Consider the following 14,356-nt stretch of genomic DNA (forward strand, 5'->3'; position numbering starts at 1 on the left):
CCGCCCAGGACAAGCCCTCTTCTCATTGTTAGTGTCCGGAAGGAAGTACAGAAACCTGAAACCACGCACACTGTCAGCCAGGAACAGCTTCTTCCCCTCTGCCATCAGATTTCTGACTGGACATTGAACCCATGAACACTACGTCACTACTTTTCATTTCTGTTTTTTTGCTCTGCTTATTTTAACTTAACTATTTCATAGACATGTATATATTTACTGTAATTCAGCTTTTTTTCTAAATTTATCACGTATTGCATTGTACGCCTGTAAAGTTAACAAATTTCATGACGTATAACAATGACATTCAACCTGATTCTGCTCTGATGCCAAAGTAAACCAATCCCATCTGCCTGAACATAGTCTACATCTCTCCATTCCCTGCCTTTTCATGTGTCCATCTGAATACCTCAAATGCCATATCTTGTCCGGCTCTGCCACTCACCCGGGCAGTGCATTTCAGGCACTTCCAACAGTCTGCAAAAATAACCTCTGGGTGAAGGGTCTCGGCCCCAAACGTCAACTCTTTATTCCGCTCCTGCTCATTGACCTGCTGAGTTTCTCCAGCTCTTTGTGTGTGCTCCTCAAGACTTCCAGCATCTGCAGAATCTCTTACGTTTACCTTTTAAATCTCCTTTAAGCTTTTCATTTCTCACCTCACTATAACATGTGTCATGTCCATGTGCCCTGGGAAAAAGAACTTTAAAACTTACTCCGTCTATGCCAGTCATAATTCTACGTACTTCTATCAGGTCGCCCCTTGGCCTCTGATTCTCCAGAGAAATAATTATAATTTGTCCAACCTCTCTATGAAATAATACTCTTTAATCCAGGCAGCAACCTCTTCTCTACTTTGCACAAAGCCTCCACATACTTCCTGTAATGTAGCAAGGAAAACTGCATACAATTCTCCAAATATGACCCAACCTAACTTTTCTACTCAATGTCCTGACTGATGAAGGCAAGCATTCCTTACACCTCTTCACTCTATCTACTTAGGACCTCAAGGGTTAAATGTGAGGATACAGAAAACACCTATCAAAAGTTTCCATTTCTAAAAAAGAATAAATGCATCAACCGTGCTTCCATATCTAGAAACGAAGCTTTGGTGGAGTGCATAGCTAATCAGATTAACGGGGAGCAGGAACGGAAGGTCGAAGGAAGAAAGCAGGCCCAAGAGTGAGAGTGAGAGAGAGTGAGAGAGAGAGAGAGAGAGAGAGAGAGAGAGAGCGAGAGAGAGAGAGAGAGAGAGAGATAAGATTTCCTCTCTTCAATTTCAGATCAAAAGGGATTTTCTAAGTCCATTCAGATCAAAAGGGATTTTCCAGTCCATTCAGAGGCAGGGAGGGAAGGGAAGCTCTTCCTCTCACTGAGGTAGGTGGACTCTTTTTCATTTTGTTTCTTTCCTTTGGAGTTGGACTCTCTGCACACCTAATGGGAGAATTTATAAATTGTGACAAATGGATGTTTCCATGAGCCGATGCACTTGTGCTCAGAACCAGGGGGATGACAGGAGGTAAAATAGATATGAGCCATCATACTGGTGGAACTGGGTTAATGGACTGAATGGCCTCTGTATCCATCCCCCTTTTGTGAAATGTCCCAGACCCTGGAAGAATGGACCATTCATAGGACTGCTCACCTTTCTTCAGAAACCAGACAACAAAAACAACCAAAAGAATGATTGCTAAAGAGAACAATTCAACGGAGAAGGCCAGTGCACTTGTTCTCGTCTTGGCTAGGTGGATCTCACGGGTGTCATTTCTGTGCTGATTCTCAGCCACACAGCAGTAGCTCCCTCTTGGCCTGGCCAGCACCAGCTTTCCCACGCTCTCCAGATCTCCGGTGACTCTCATCTCGCTGCTGCTCATGGGCAGTGTGCTGTTCTCAAGGTCAATCCACGTGATGTTTGCAGGGGGATTCCCTTCAGCCTTACACACGAGGGTGGCTCCAGTATCATCAGTCACAAGAGTTAGACTCAGGATGGTGGCTGGGACTTGGGGGAGGAAAGAAAATCAAATTAAATTCATTGAAATTTTACAATTTTTATTTTAGAGAACATCAACTTCATTATGTGACGTGTCGCAGGACCTGGGCGATCATGGTATCATGATCATGACTGGTCTTCACAAAGTTTTCTGCAGAGGTGCCTTCTTCTGGGAAGTGTCTTTACAAGATGGGTGACCCCTGACATTATCAATACTCTTCAGAGATTGTCTGCCTGGTGCTATTGTTTGAATAACCAGGGTTTGTGATCTGCACCAGCTGCTCGTACGAATGTACTGCTAGTGGATGGAAAATACTCATTCAGACTCTACACCAAGTCCTTGTTCCCCATTACTACTATATAAGGTGGAGGTTGATAGGTTCTTGATTGGTCAGGCTCTCAAAGGTTATGGGAAGAAGGCATGAGAATGGGGTTGAGAGGGATAATAAATTAGCCATCATGGAGTGGTGAAGCAGACTCGATGGGCTGAATGCCCTAAATTTGTTCCTATGTTTTATGGTCCTATTCAGAGATGGAATTAACACGGTCTCCTTACCTCTGGTGGTGGTAGTGAGTGAGGGGAACTCAGGACCGAGAATGGAACCCACGAGAGATCGAGCCAATCTCAGCCCCAGTTCCTCATTGGGAGCTCATTTCTCCTCATGGATGTTCAATATGCTTTTATCAATTACACAACTCTGATGGAGCTGTTTCCTTACCCACGACCTGCAGTCCTGTCTCATCCAGAATCTCTGCCTCCCAAGTGGAATTCCTGACCCAAACATGACAGAAATATTTGCTGATGTCGTTCGGTCTGAGGTCCATCACCCTGATAGAGGTGTTTCCCTGCTCTGGGTTTCCCAGCAGCTCATATCGGCCTCCTTCATTTACAGCATTGGTGTAGGGAGGGTCGATGGAGTGGAAATGAGTTTGTTTGAGGACAGTGCACACAGGAGGGTTCCTCTTCATCCAAAGGATAGTGGTGGAGTGGGGTTTGGTGTCAGGAGGTGTGAAATAACAGGGCAGTGTGGGAGAATCTTGCCTTTATACAATCACCGATGATACACTGACATCCTGGACAGTTTAGAGTAAGAACAATCTGGATTAGTTGAGTGTATTAATCACATTTTATTCAAGAATATTTCATCCCCGTCTATGAGTTTGATTCTCCATCTCATTCCTACTCCTACTCTGACTGGCTGCAGGGATGACTGGTTTCATGTCTGTGGATTGACTTTGGTGACCTTCAATTCTGAATGTTATCGCTAACTTTTATTGCTTGCACAATTTGTTTTTTTGTTCTGCACATTGCATGTTTAATTGTCTTTTTTTATTGGGTTCTGTTGGGTTTCTCTGTAAGGAGATGAATCTCAGGGTTGTTTATAGCATACATACTTTGATAATAAATGTACTTTGAACTTTGTGTCTCCAAGGACGTTTCTGAGTTCTGTCTACATGCAGGGAGCAGCACCAATGCAGTTTTAAATGTATCGGAAAAGCGGATGAGGGATGGGTTCTCTGCGTCGGAGTTAAACAAGAAATGTTCCACATATCCCACAGATGGACAGTCGCAGCTTTTGGGCAATGATCAATCACTTCCCTCTGACAGAGATGTTACCCAACACACATCATCAGAACCAGCAGTGGAGGACAATGTCCCCAGAGGACTCCCATCAACACCCACAATTTTGTACCTTTGTCATTGCTGTTCACCTCTGCTCAACCACCAGAAAGTGAAAAAAACATAAGAACGTAAGAAATAGGAGCAGGAGTAGCCATCTGGCCCATCGAGCCTGCTCCACCATTCAATAAGATCATGGCTGATCTGTCCATAAACTCAGCTCCACCTACCTGCCTGTTCCCCATAGCCCTTAATTCCCTGACTATGTAAAAATCTATCTAACTGTATCTCAAATATATTCAGTGAAGAAGCCTCAACTGCTTCCCTGGGCAGAGAATTCCACAGGTTCACCACTCTCTGGGAAAAACAGTTTCTCCTCATCTCAGTCCTAAATCTTTTCCCCTGAATCTTGAGGCAATGTCCCCTAGTTCTCGTCTCCCCTACCAATGGAAACAACTTCCCTACTTCTATCTTATCTATCCCTTGCAAAATTTTGTTTGTTTCTGTAAGATCCCCTCTCATTCTTCTTAATTCCAGAGAGTATATCCCAGGCAACTCAATCTCTCCTCATTCCAAAGCCAGTATATCCTTCCTCAAGTATGGAGACCAGAAATGCACACAGTACTCCAGGTGCGGCCTCACCAGTACCCTATATAGTTGCAGCATGACCTCCCTGCTCTTGAATTCAATCCCTTTAGCAATGTAGGCCAACATTCCATTTGCCTTCTTAATAACCTGTTGTACCTGCAAGCCAACTTTTTGCGATTCATGAACAAGCACTCCCAAGTCCCTCTGCACAACAGCATGCTGCAATCTTTCACCATTTAAATAATAATCTGCTCCTCTATTATTCCTTCCAAAGTGGATGATCTGGCATTTACCAGCATTGTATTCCATCTGCCAGACTCACTCAATCTATCTAAATCCCTCTGCAGACTTATACAATTTGCTTTTCCACTCAGTTTAGAGTCATCAGCAAATTTTGCTATGCTATACTCAGTCCCCTCTTCCAAATCATCAATGTAAATGGTAAACAGCTGCGGGCCCAGCACCGACCCCTGCGGCACCCCACTCACCACTGACTGCCAACCAGAGAAACACCCATTTATACCAACTCTCTGCCTTCTATTGGTTAACCAATCCACTATCCATGCCAACACAATTCCTCAGACTTCATGCATCCGTATCTTATTTATAAGTCTCTTGTGCGGCACCTTATCGAACGCCTTCTGGAAATACAAGTATATGACATCCACCTGTTCCCCTCTATCCGCTGCACTCATTATGTCCTCAAAGAACTCCAGTAAGTTTGTCGAACAGGACTTGCCCTTTTTGAATCCCTGCTGCGTCTGTCTAATGGAACCACTCCTTTCTAAATGTTTCGCTATTTCTTCCTTAATAATAGCTTCAAGCATTTTCCTGACTACAGATGTTAAGCTAACTGGCCTATAGTTGCCTGCCTTTTGCCTGCATCCTTTTTTGAAAAGTGGTGTGACATTTGCTGTCTTCCAATCCGCCGGGACCTGCCCAGTGTCTAGAGAGTTTTGATAAATGATTACCAATGTGTCTACTATTACCTCCGCCAATTCCTTCAGCACCCTGGGATGCATCCCATCAGGACCAGGGGACTTATCTACCTTCAGGCCATCTAGCTTTCTCATCACTATCTCTTCAGTGACAGTGAGGTCCTCACCCCCCATTTCATCCATAACATCCTTCTTTGGCATATTAGGCGTGTCCTCCACCGTGAAGACCGACACAAAATAGTCATTCAATGCCTCAGCCATTTCCTTATCACCCAATATCAATTTCCTTTTCTCGTCTTCCGAGGGACCTTCATTGACTTTAGCCACCCTTTTTTGCTTTAAATATTTATAAAACCTTTTGCTATCTGCTTTTATATTTTGTGCTAATTTACTTTCACACTCTATCTTCCCTTTCCTTATTTCTTGTTTAGTTGTTCTTTGTTGCTTACTTTGTACGCATGAGCTTTTAATTTGATACTATCTTTTATTTCCTTAGTTATCCAAGGCTGGCTTTCCCCACACTTACTGTCCTTACTTTTGACTGGAATATACATTAGTTCAGCACTGTGAAAAATCTCTTTGAAAGTATTCCACTGTTCCTCAACTGTCCTACCAAATAGCCTGTGCTCCCAATCCACATTAGCCAGCTCCTCCCTCATCCCGTTGTCGTTTCCCTTGTTCAAGCGTTGTGCACTAGTTTTAGATCTAACTATTTCATCCTCCATCTGTATGCGAAATTCAGTCATACTATGATCACTCTTTCCAAGAGGATCCCCGATTTCAAGATCGTTAATCTCACCTGTTTCATTGCACAGGACTAGATCTAAGAAAGCATTTTCCCTTGTAGGTTCACTAACATGCTGCTCAAGAAAGCCATCATGGATGCATTCTATGAAGTCCTCCTCAAGACTTCCTTGACAAACCTGATTCGCCCACTCTACAAAAAAGTTAAAGTCTGTCCCCAGCCTTGTGGCCCATCAGACCAGTGCTTATGCCAATTTCCTTGGCGTGAAGCGACTGAGAGTACGAGACTCCCCACACCCCTGCCGGGATAGGATGCCAGTCTATCGCAAGGATAACCCCCAGCAGTTGCTGGTACCCATTTTCAGCTGGGTGGACTGGAGCAGTGTGAGGTTAAGTGCCTTGCTCAAAGGCACAACACGCTGCCTTGGCCGAGACTCGAACCCACGACCTTCAGATTGTGAGCCCAACGTCCTAACCACTTGGCCATGTGCCACACACACAATCTATGTGGAAGTTAAAATCCCCCACATCAGCTGACATTCCGTTCTTAAAAGCCTCAGTTATTTCTTGGTTAATCGCCTCTGCCACTACAATATTCTTATTAATTGGCCTATAGACAAAACCCACCAGTCATTTTTTCCCTTTACTATTCTTAATTTCTACCCAGATGGACTCAACATTCTGCTCTGTAGATTTTCTATCGTCTCTCACAATCACAAGAAAGTAGACCACGTAAGTGGCAGCTCGAATGGGCAATGCACTCAATCTCTCCTTGGGTAGGTAGATCTGACTCATGTCTTTCCTGTATCATTCAATGCCATTCTGCTGTCGCTTCCACCCAGCCTGGGGTGAAGTATCTCTCACATAGTCTGAGGTCTTGTGTGACTCTCCTCACTGCTGCTTACGGGCAGTTAAGTTCTTCCCAGGGTTGATCCACGTGATGTTTGCAGGAGGTTCCCATTGACAGAGCAGAGGGAGATCCCTCCAGTTACAGTATCAGTTACAAGGGACAACTCCAGGGTTGTGGCTGTGACTTGGGGAGCGTTATTCTCGAGTGCATGGGAACAAAGACCCTCAGCTCTGGGAAAGGTGAAGAATGGGAGAGACCCAGCAGAAGAATGACGACAAATTCTCGGTGTGGAAACTGATTGGTGATTGTCTGTAGAAGCTTCTGGGTCTTTAATATCAGACACAGATGTAAATAGCTCAGGCCAGTCTGGTCATTCAGTGGCCAAATGAGTGTCTAAACCTCCAACCCTGTGGCAGGAAGCTCCACCTATCCTGGATTGGAATCCACTGTCTCTGTCCACTGGGGGCGGTACTGAGTGAGGGGGTTGGGGAGCCCAGGACTAGGAATGGAGCCCAAGGGGATTGAGCCAGTCTCGGCCCCAGCTCCTCATTGCAAGCTCATTTCTTCTGACAAAAGTTCGATGTGTTTATATCGTTCCCAGAATGCTGAGATAGATGTTTACTCACCCTCAACCTGCAGGCTCATCTCATCCTGAATCACTGTTGTTTTGGCGTTCTTGAACCAAACATGACAGAAATATTTGCTGTTGTCGTTCAGTCTGAGGTCCGTCACCTTGATGGAGGCGTTTCCCTGCTCTGGGTTTCCCACCAGCTCATATCGATCTCCTTCATTTACAGTGTTGGTGTAGGGTCGGTTGGCAGAGTGGGAACGAGTCTGATTGAAGACAATGGATACATTTGGAAGATTCCCCTTCATCCAGATGATACCGATGGAACTGGGTTTCTTGTCAGGAGGTGTGAAGTCGCAGGGAAGTGTTGCAGAATCTCCCACCTTTACAGTCACTGGTGATAATCTGGCATCTTGGACATCTTTATGTAAGGACAATCTGGATTAGTTTATTGCATTCGCCACATTTTATTGAACAACGTTTCATCCCTGTTAATGAGTTTAATTCTCCATCTACTTCCTACTCTGACTCATCTGTCCCTGAGCTCGTGCACTGTTCTAACGAAGCCCATTATAATCTTGGGAAATAGCACCTCAGCCATGTGTACACAAGATGGAGTGTTCGTGAATATAACCGTCTCAGCAAACTTGTTCTCTCGGTTTTTATCAGGATGGGCCACTCCTGCTCTATTAGTTCAGTCGTACTCTACACGGACACTGCCTGATCTACTGGGTAACTCTTGGAGCTCTGGTTGGCATCTTGCAGCTCAAATATCTACCACCTTTTGTGCTCTCCCTCCAGCTTTCTCCCTTCATTCACCAACCAGAGATCTCATCAAAAACCTTCTCACCCTTTCAGACATATTCCCTCTGTCTTATCCAATCCTCTCCAGGATGGAAAAATAGGGAGCAAATAAACTACTTGCTCCAAAGGGAAAGAGGAGGGGCATTAGAGGCAAGGAAACTCCTTGTTCTGCCAGGGAGGGGAGAGAGTGAGTGAAGAGGGCCATTGTGCACCTGACGAATGCTTCACCCTGACTTGCCAATGGACTTTGAGCGTTATGGACGAATAAAATCACTTGTTGTCTGCAAATACGGGATGTTTGAAAAAATCAGTCATACTGTATACATTGTAAATATGTGTTTTGCATGGACTGGAGCAGCACCACAATCTCGTTGACTTTGAGCAACAACAATACAGTTTTATTGTATTCGATTCTGGAATACCACGCACAAAATCCTAGGGAACTTTGCAGGTCAGGCTGCATCATATTGAAAAAGATAAACGGTCAATGTTTTGGGACAAGATCTTTCAGCAGTACTGGAACGGAAGGGGGAAGAATCCAGAATAAGAAGGCAGGTCTGCAGATGATAGAGGAGACCAGGTGGAAGTGGGGAGGAGGATGAAGTGAGGTGATAAGTGGAAAAGGTAAAGGGCTGAAGAAGGAATCTGCGAGGAGAGGAGAGTGGACCATGGAAAACAGGGAAGAACGAGGGGCAGAATGCATTACCTGACAGTTATTAAGTTCTTCTATCACTGCTCTGCCAATTTTTCCAACTTAACTATGTCCCTTTCATGACATTCCTCACAACATACTGCTCCACTAGTTTAGTATGATCAGTAAATTTCTTGATCAATCCATCTGCATTCTCATCCAAGTTAATCACATATAAAATATGTATGACAAACAGCAGTGGTCCAGGCACTGGTCCCTGAGATACACCATTGGTTACAGACTTGCAGTCAAAAAACTTTGCTCAGCCACTACACTCTGTCTCCGAACAAGTGAAGTTTGGATCCAGTTTGCCAAACACAAGAGCGTAATGCTATTAGTGCCAGTGACCAGGGTTCAATTTCATTGCTGTCTGTGAGGAGTTTGTATGTTCTCCCCATGACTGTGTGAGTTTCCACCATGGTCTCAGTTTCCTCTCACATTCACTGTCCATAGACGTAGAGGTTAACAGGTTAATTAGCCATATGGGTGTAACTGAGTGGAACAGACTTATTCAGCCAGAAGGGCCTGTAACCATGCTTATCACTGAAGAGAAAATATAAAAAAAAAATACTTTGGAAGCCATCTGCAGTAACTTTCTGTACTAGACTAGCGTTTGCAACTTGTTCTAGACCTTTGCTCAAGTCCATGTAAAACATTTTACTGCCCTGCCATCATCAGCCTTCTTAGCTCAATTTACTCGGATTTGTAACAAGTCATTTCCCCTGAACTAAAGCATGTTGACTTGTCTTTATCAGTCCATGCCTTTCCAGGTGAACATTTATGCTGTCTCTCAGAACTTTTCCCATCAGTTCAAGACTACTGATGTAAGGCTGAGTGGCGTGTAGTTTAAAGAAAGAGCATTATCTATTCGACTGCCGTTTGGGACCTCAGGTGTTTCTCATGAAGATGCAAGAACGAATGTGGAGCCTCAGTCTTCTCCCTTGCTTTTCATAGCATCCTGAGAAAATCCCATCAGGCCCTGGGGATTTGTTCACGATAATGTGTGCCAACACCATAGAGGTCTAGCAGATAGCGTGATGCCATTACAGCTTGGGGTGTTCCAGAGTTCAGAGCTCAATTCCAGCTCCATTGGTAAGGCGGGTGTACATTCTCCCCATGAACCATGTGGGTTTCCCTCAGGACTCCTGTTTCCTCCCACAGTCCAAAGACAGACTGCTTAGTACATTAAGATGGTCACTGTAAATTGTCCTGTGATGAGGCTAGTGTTAAATAGGCGTGTTGCTGGACGGTGCGTCTCCTTGGGCAGGAAAGGCCTGTTCCGAGTCTTATTACTAAATAAAATATTTAAGTGAGATCTCCTCCTTCCTTCTAGAGACATGTTCCAAAGGCTCAGTGTACTCTTCCCCTAACTCTCCACCCTCCACATCCTTCCCTCTGGTGGAAACCAATAAGAAATCTTCATTTACATGGAACCCAACTTATCTCCAACAGGTTTCCCTTTACGTCCCTGAAGGAATCTTCTCATTTCTTAGCCATTCTCTTACTTCCAATAAACCTGTCAATCATTATGGAATGTCCTTTATACTGACTGCCAACATTTCAAATCCCATTTTTACTCCCTCCCAATTTCTTTCTGAAATTCTCTTTTGCAGATGTGAGTGCATTCCAACATGCTATTGTCCTCTGATGTACCCAAGCAGACCCAGGAATGAACAACAACTGCCAGCCCTGCTCATGACACCCAGATCTCAGGAGTGATGGAGAATACACTGAGGGAGTGGGGGAGGTCAGTGATCTCTTTACTTCAACAGAATTCAGATGCAATGACTCTGCTCCTTACCTGCTATTTTGGTTTGAATACCTTCTTCACATTTTCCTCTTGGTTCTTCTGTGAAATCAATTTGACAACAGAATCCCTTTCCATTCTCATCGCTCCTCAGTTGTTTGATGACTATTGAAGCATCGTTCTTCCGTGGGTTCCCCAGAATTTGGTAGCGACTATCTTTGTTGTTCCAAATGTGATTTTCAAACCCATTTGCTGATGGATAATTGGTGTAATGTAAAAATGTCACGTTTCCCTTCGCATTCTTCCAGATGATGCTGATGTTCCCCTTGTATTCATGGAAAGGGGCAGTGAAAAAGCAAAACAGAAACAAGGAATTCCCTTCTCCGCCTGTCACCTTGTCCGGAATCTCTATGGTCCATGCATTATTATCAGCGGCTGTGAAGACAGAGGTGTGGTGTTAATGCTGAGCTGAGGCCACGGACACCAGAGGACCATGTCCTAAGACTATAAGACACAGGAACAGAACTGGACCATTTGGCCCATCGAGTCTGCTCCATCATTCCATCATGGGTGATTTATGTGCCCACCCTGGGTCTCTGCCCTGTTGAAAGGGGGCTGAATTATGACAGTGTTGTGCAGTGTCACTCTGCAACAGATCAAAAGTGCAGAGAAATAGAACAAGGGAGGCTGTGAACCCAAGGAGGTTCTCCTTACCTGGGCCATGCTAGCTCTTCACTGGAGCCATGGTTCTCACAGCTCTAAGCTGAGGTGAGAGAGAGACCTCGTATTTACATCACTTCGCTGGAAGCTCCCTCCAGTGAATTACTTGACAGTTAGACATGGCTACACACAGTGGAGCTGATGTAGACATACACTCATAAAATGCTGGAGGACTTCAGCAGGTCAGGCAGCATCTATGGAAATGAATAAACATGATGAAATGATGCTTCTCCTACTCAGACCCTCCACAAAAATCCAGAAGAAGTGAGTTGTTATTTAACTGACTTTTCTAAACCGCCCGTGTGTTGGTGAGAAATAGAAACTGGGAGAATTGTGGGGAATGTGAGGAAAATGAATTGAGATCAATGAAGAAGTAATGTCAGTGGGTGCATTTTTTTGCATGAACTTGATGGGGTGAAGAGTAAGTTTCCCAGTAATATTGTAACGAGAGACCATGCCAAGGATGGTTTGGACCCTTGTGCTGGAGTATCCGAGACTAGAATCGACACAGGATATGAGGCTGAGACAAGGACAGGGTTCTCAGTGAGATGCAAGATGAGAATCCAAAGTTGAAATAGTGATTGAGCACTGACCCTCTGTTCAGGTTCTCTTTAAATATTAAAATCCTGGCGTCAATACACGGTCACCAATTGGCAGTGCAGCCCTGAGTCTTTAAAGGGGCCATGCAAGCTAGCCATAATCCGGAGAGTCAGAGTGTCTACTCTCCAGAAACTGGCATGGTCAGTTGTGTACCATAACAGACAAGACTCCATGACTCTCGGGTATGGGTTCGGAGGTAAATCTATCATCAGTGTCTACTCTCTGTAATGTTTAAAGATTTGCATTCTCATACAATCGGATTATTTGTGTTTATGTCTCATCTGCTCCACCATAAAGATCTTTAGAACACTTGAGGGCTCCTTGAAATGTTACTGCTCTAATTGTAGGGTGTTGGACCAGTTTTGGGGCAGGAGAAACCCTTGCAAGATGAGCGGGTATCAGGGAGAGGGTCACTGATGTGGTGGGGGAAAGGTTGAACTTATTGGGCAGGTGACAACAGAAAGACAATGAAGATGAATAAAGCATTGGGGGTGGCAGATGTAACTGGAGAAGCAAGTGTAGACAGAAGGTTCTTGAGCGGGGCTGGTGAGTCAAAGGCAAAAATGGCTGTGTGAAAACATGATGTAACAATGACTACCAGCATCTTTCACAGTAATGGGCACTCGATACTCCTGGAAGGAAGATGTTCAGAAAGGAGAAAAGGACAACAGACTGAACAGTAATACTGATTGAGGAAGATGCCACTGTGGTGAAGAGAGAACCCCTGGGTTCAATGCAAGTTCAATGCGATGATAAGTGCCAGGAGGGAGATCAGTGGGGAGGGATGAATTGACAAGGGAGTCACATAGGGAGCAATCCTGCGGAAGGCTGAAAGTGGGAAGGAGCGAAAGCTATGCTTGGTGGTTGGATCCTGTTGGAGATGGTGGAAGTTATGGAGAACCTCCCACGTGACTCCCTTGTCCCTTCACACCTCTCCACTGATCTCCCATCTGGCTCTCATCCTTGCAAGCAGAACAAGCTTTTTTCAACACCAACAAGATTTTGAAATTCTGACTGCAGATAACATTTTCCATTTCCAATCTGTACAGGAACCTGGCCTGCCAATGTTCTCTCTTTCTCTCTCAATACAGTTTAGCCACTTCACCACGTCCCAGTATAACTGACTGACATCAGAGCAGATTTGAAAGGGCAGCACAGTGACAAAGTGGTTAGCACAATGCTGCACAATGCAAGTGTTCAGAATTCAATTCCTGCCTCCTTCTCTCAGGAGTTTGTACATTCACCCTGTCTCTCAAACACCCTGAAACTGTGGGTTTCCTCTGGGTGTTCCAGTTTCCTTCCACACTCCAAAGCCATACCAGTTAGGGTTAGTGAGTTGTGAACATGCCATGTTGGTGCTGGGACGTGGCGTTACTTTTTATTTATTTATATATTTATTTGTTGAGATACCGTGAAAAAAGGCCCTTCGAGCCATGGCACCCAGCAAACCGCCAATTTAATCCAAGCCTAATCATGGGGCAATTTACAATGACCAACTAACCCACTAACCAGCAGGTCTTTGGACTGTGGGAGGAAACCCACGCGGTCACAGGGAGAAAGTACAAACTCCCTACAGGCAGCAGTGGGAACTGAATCTGTGTCACTGGTACCGTAAAGTGATGCCTTACGTGCAAGCGGCTTTCAGCACATCCTCCGACTGTGTTAGTCATTGGCGCAAATGACACATTTCACTGTATGTTTTGATGTACATGTAACAAATAAATTAATCGACACGAGGGGTCGGGTGGCAGGGAGTATACCCCTTGACAATGTTGTGCTAAGGTGAACCAACGGAGTGCCACGTGGGTGGCCAAAAGTATGGATATCTAGAGACCTTAAGGGCAACGTATGTAAAGGATTGACAGTCATTGAATGGGTAATTGTATATAATTTTATTTTTGAATAAAGTATATTTTGAAATTTTTTAAAAATAGTTTTGGATGGATTGGGGATGCAGCAACACAAAAATATGGTCTACACGAATTGGAATATAGCCCTACAGTTCCAATATCTGATGTTCCTCCATGGCTCTTTACAATGCATACAGTAGATAAAAACCTGCAACAACGTTTAAAAAAGTCTAACTATGGAATCAAACAGATATTACAAGAATGGCATATTAGAAATGAACTTGTAATATTTACGGATGGATCAAAAGACCCTAGATCTGGCCATACAGGTATTGCAGTCTACATTCCTCAGTGCAAAACCAGTATCAGAAAAAGAACATCAAACCATTTATCAGTGTATACAACAGAATTAATGGCAATATTGAGTGCAGTATCTTGGATAGAAGAAAATAATATCAAAAAGGCTGTAACCTGTTCAGACAGTTTATCTGCATTAACCTCAATCAAATCAAGAAAATCAGAAAGTGTACAAGATATTTTATTGGAGATTCTATGCGAGTTATATACACTGACCAAACATCGGGTAGAAGTAGGCTTTCTTTGGGTTCCTGCTCATTGTGGAGTGGAGGGTAATGAAAAGGTGGACAGTAT

Source organism: Mobula hypostoma, chromosome 5, assembly GCF_963921235.1.
Source record: "Mobula hypostoma chromosome 5, sMobHyp1.1, whole genome shotgun sequence".
In the NCBI taxonomy this organism is placed as follows: Eukaryota; Metazoa; Chordata; class Chondrichthyes; order Myliobatiformes; family Myliobatidae; genus Mobula; species Mobula hypostoma.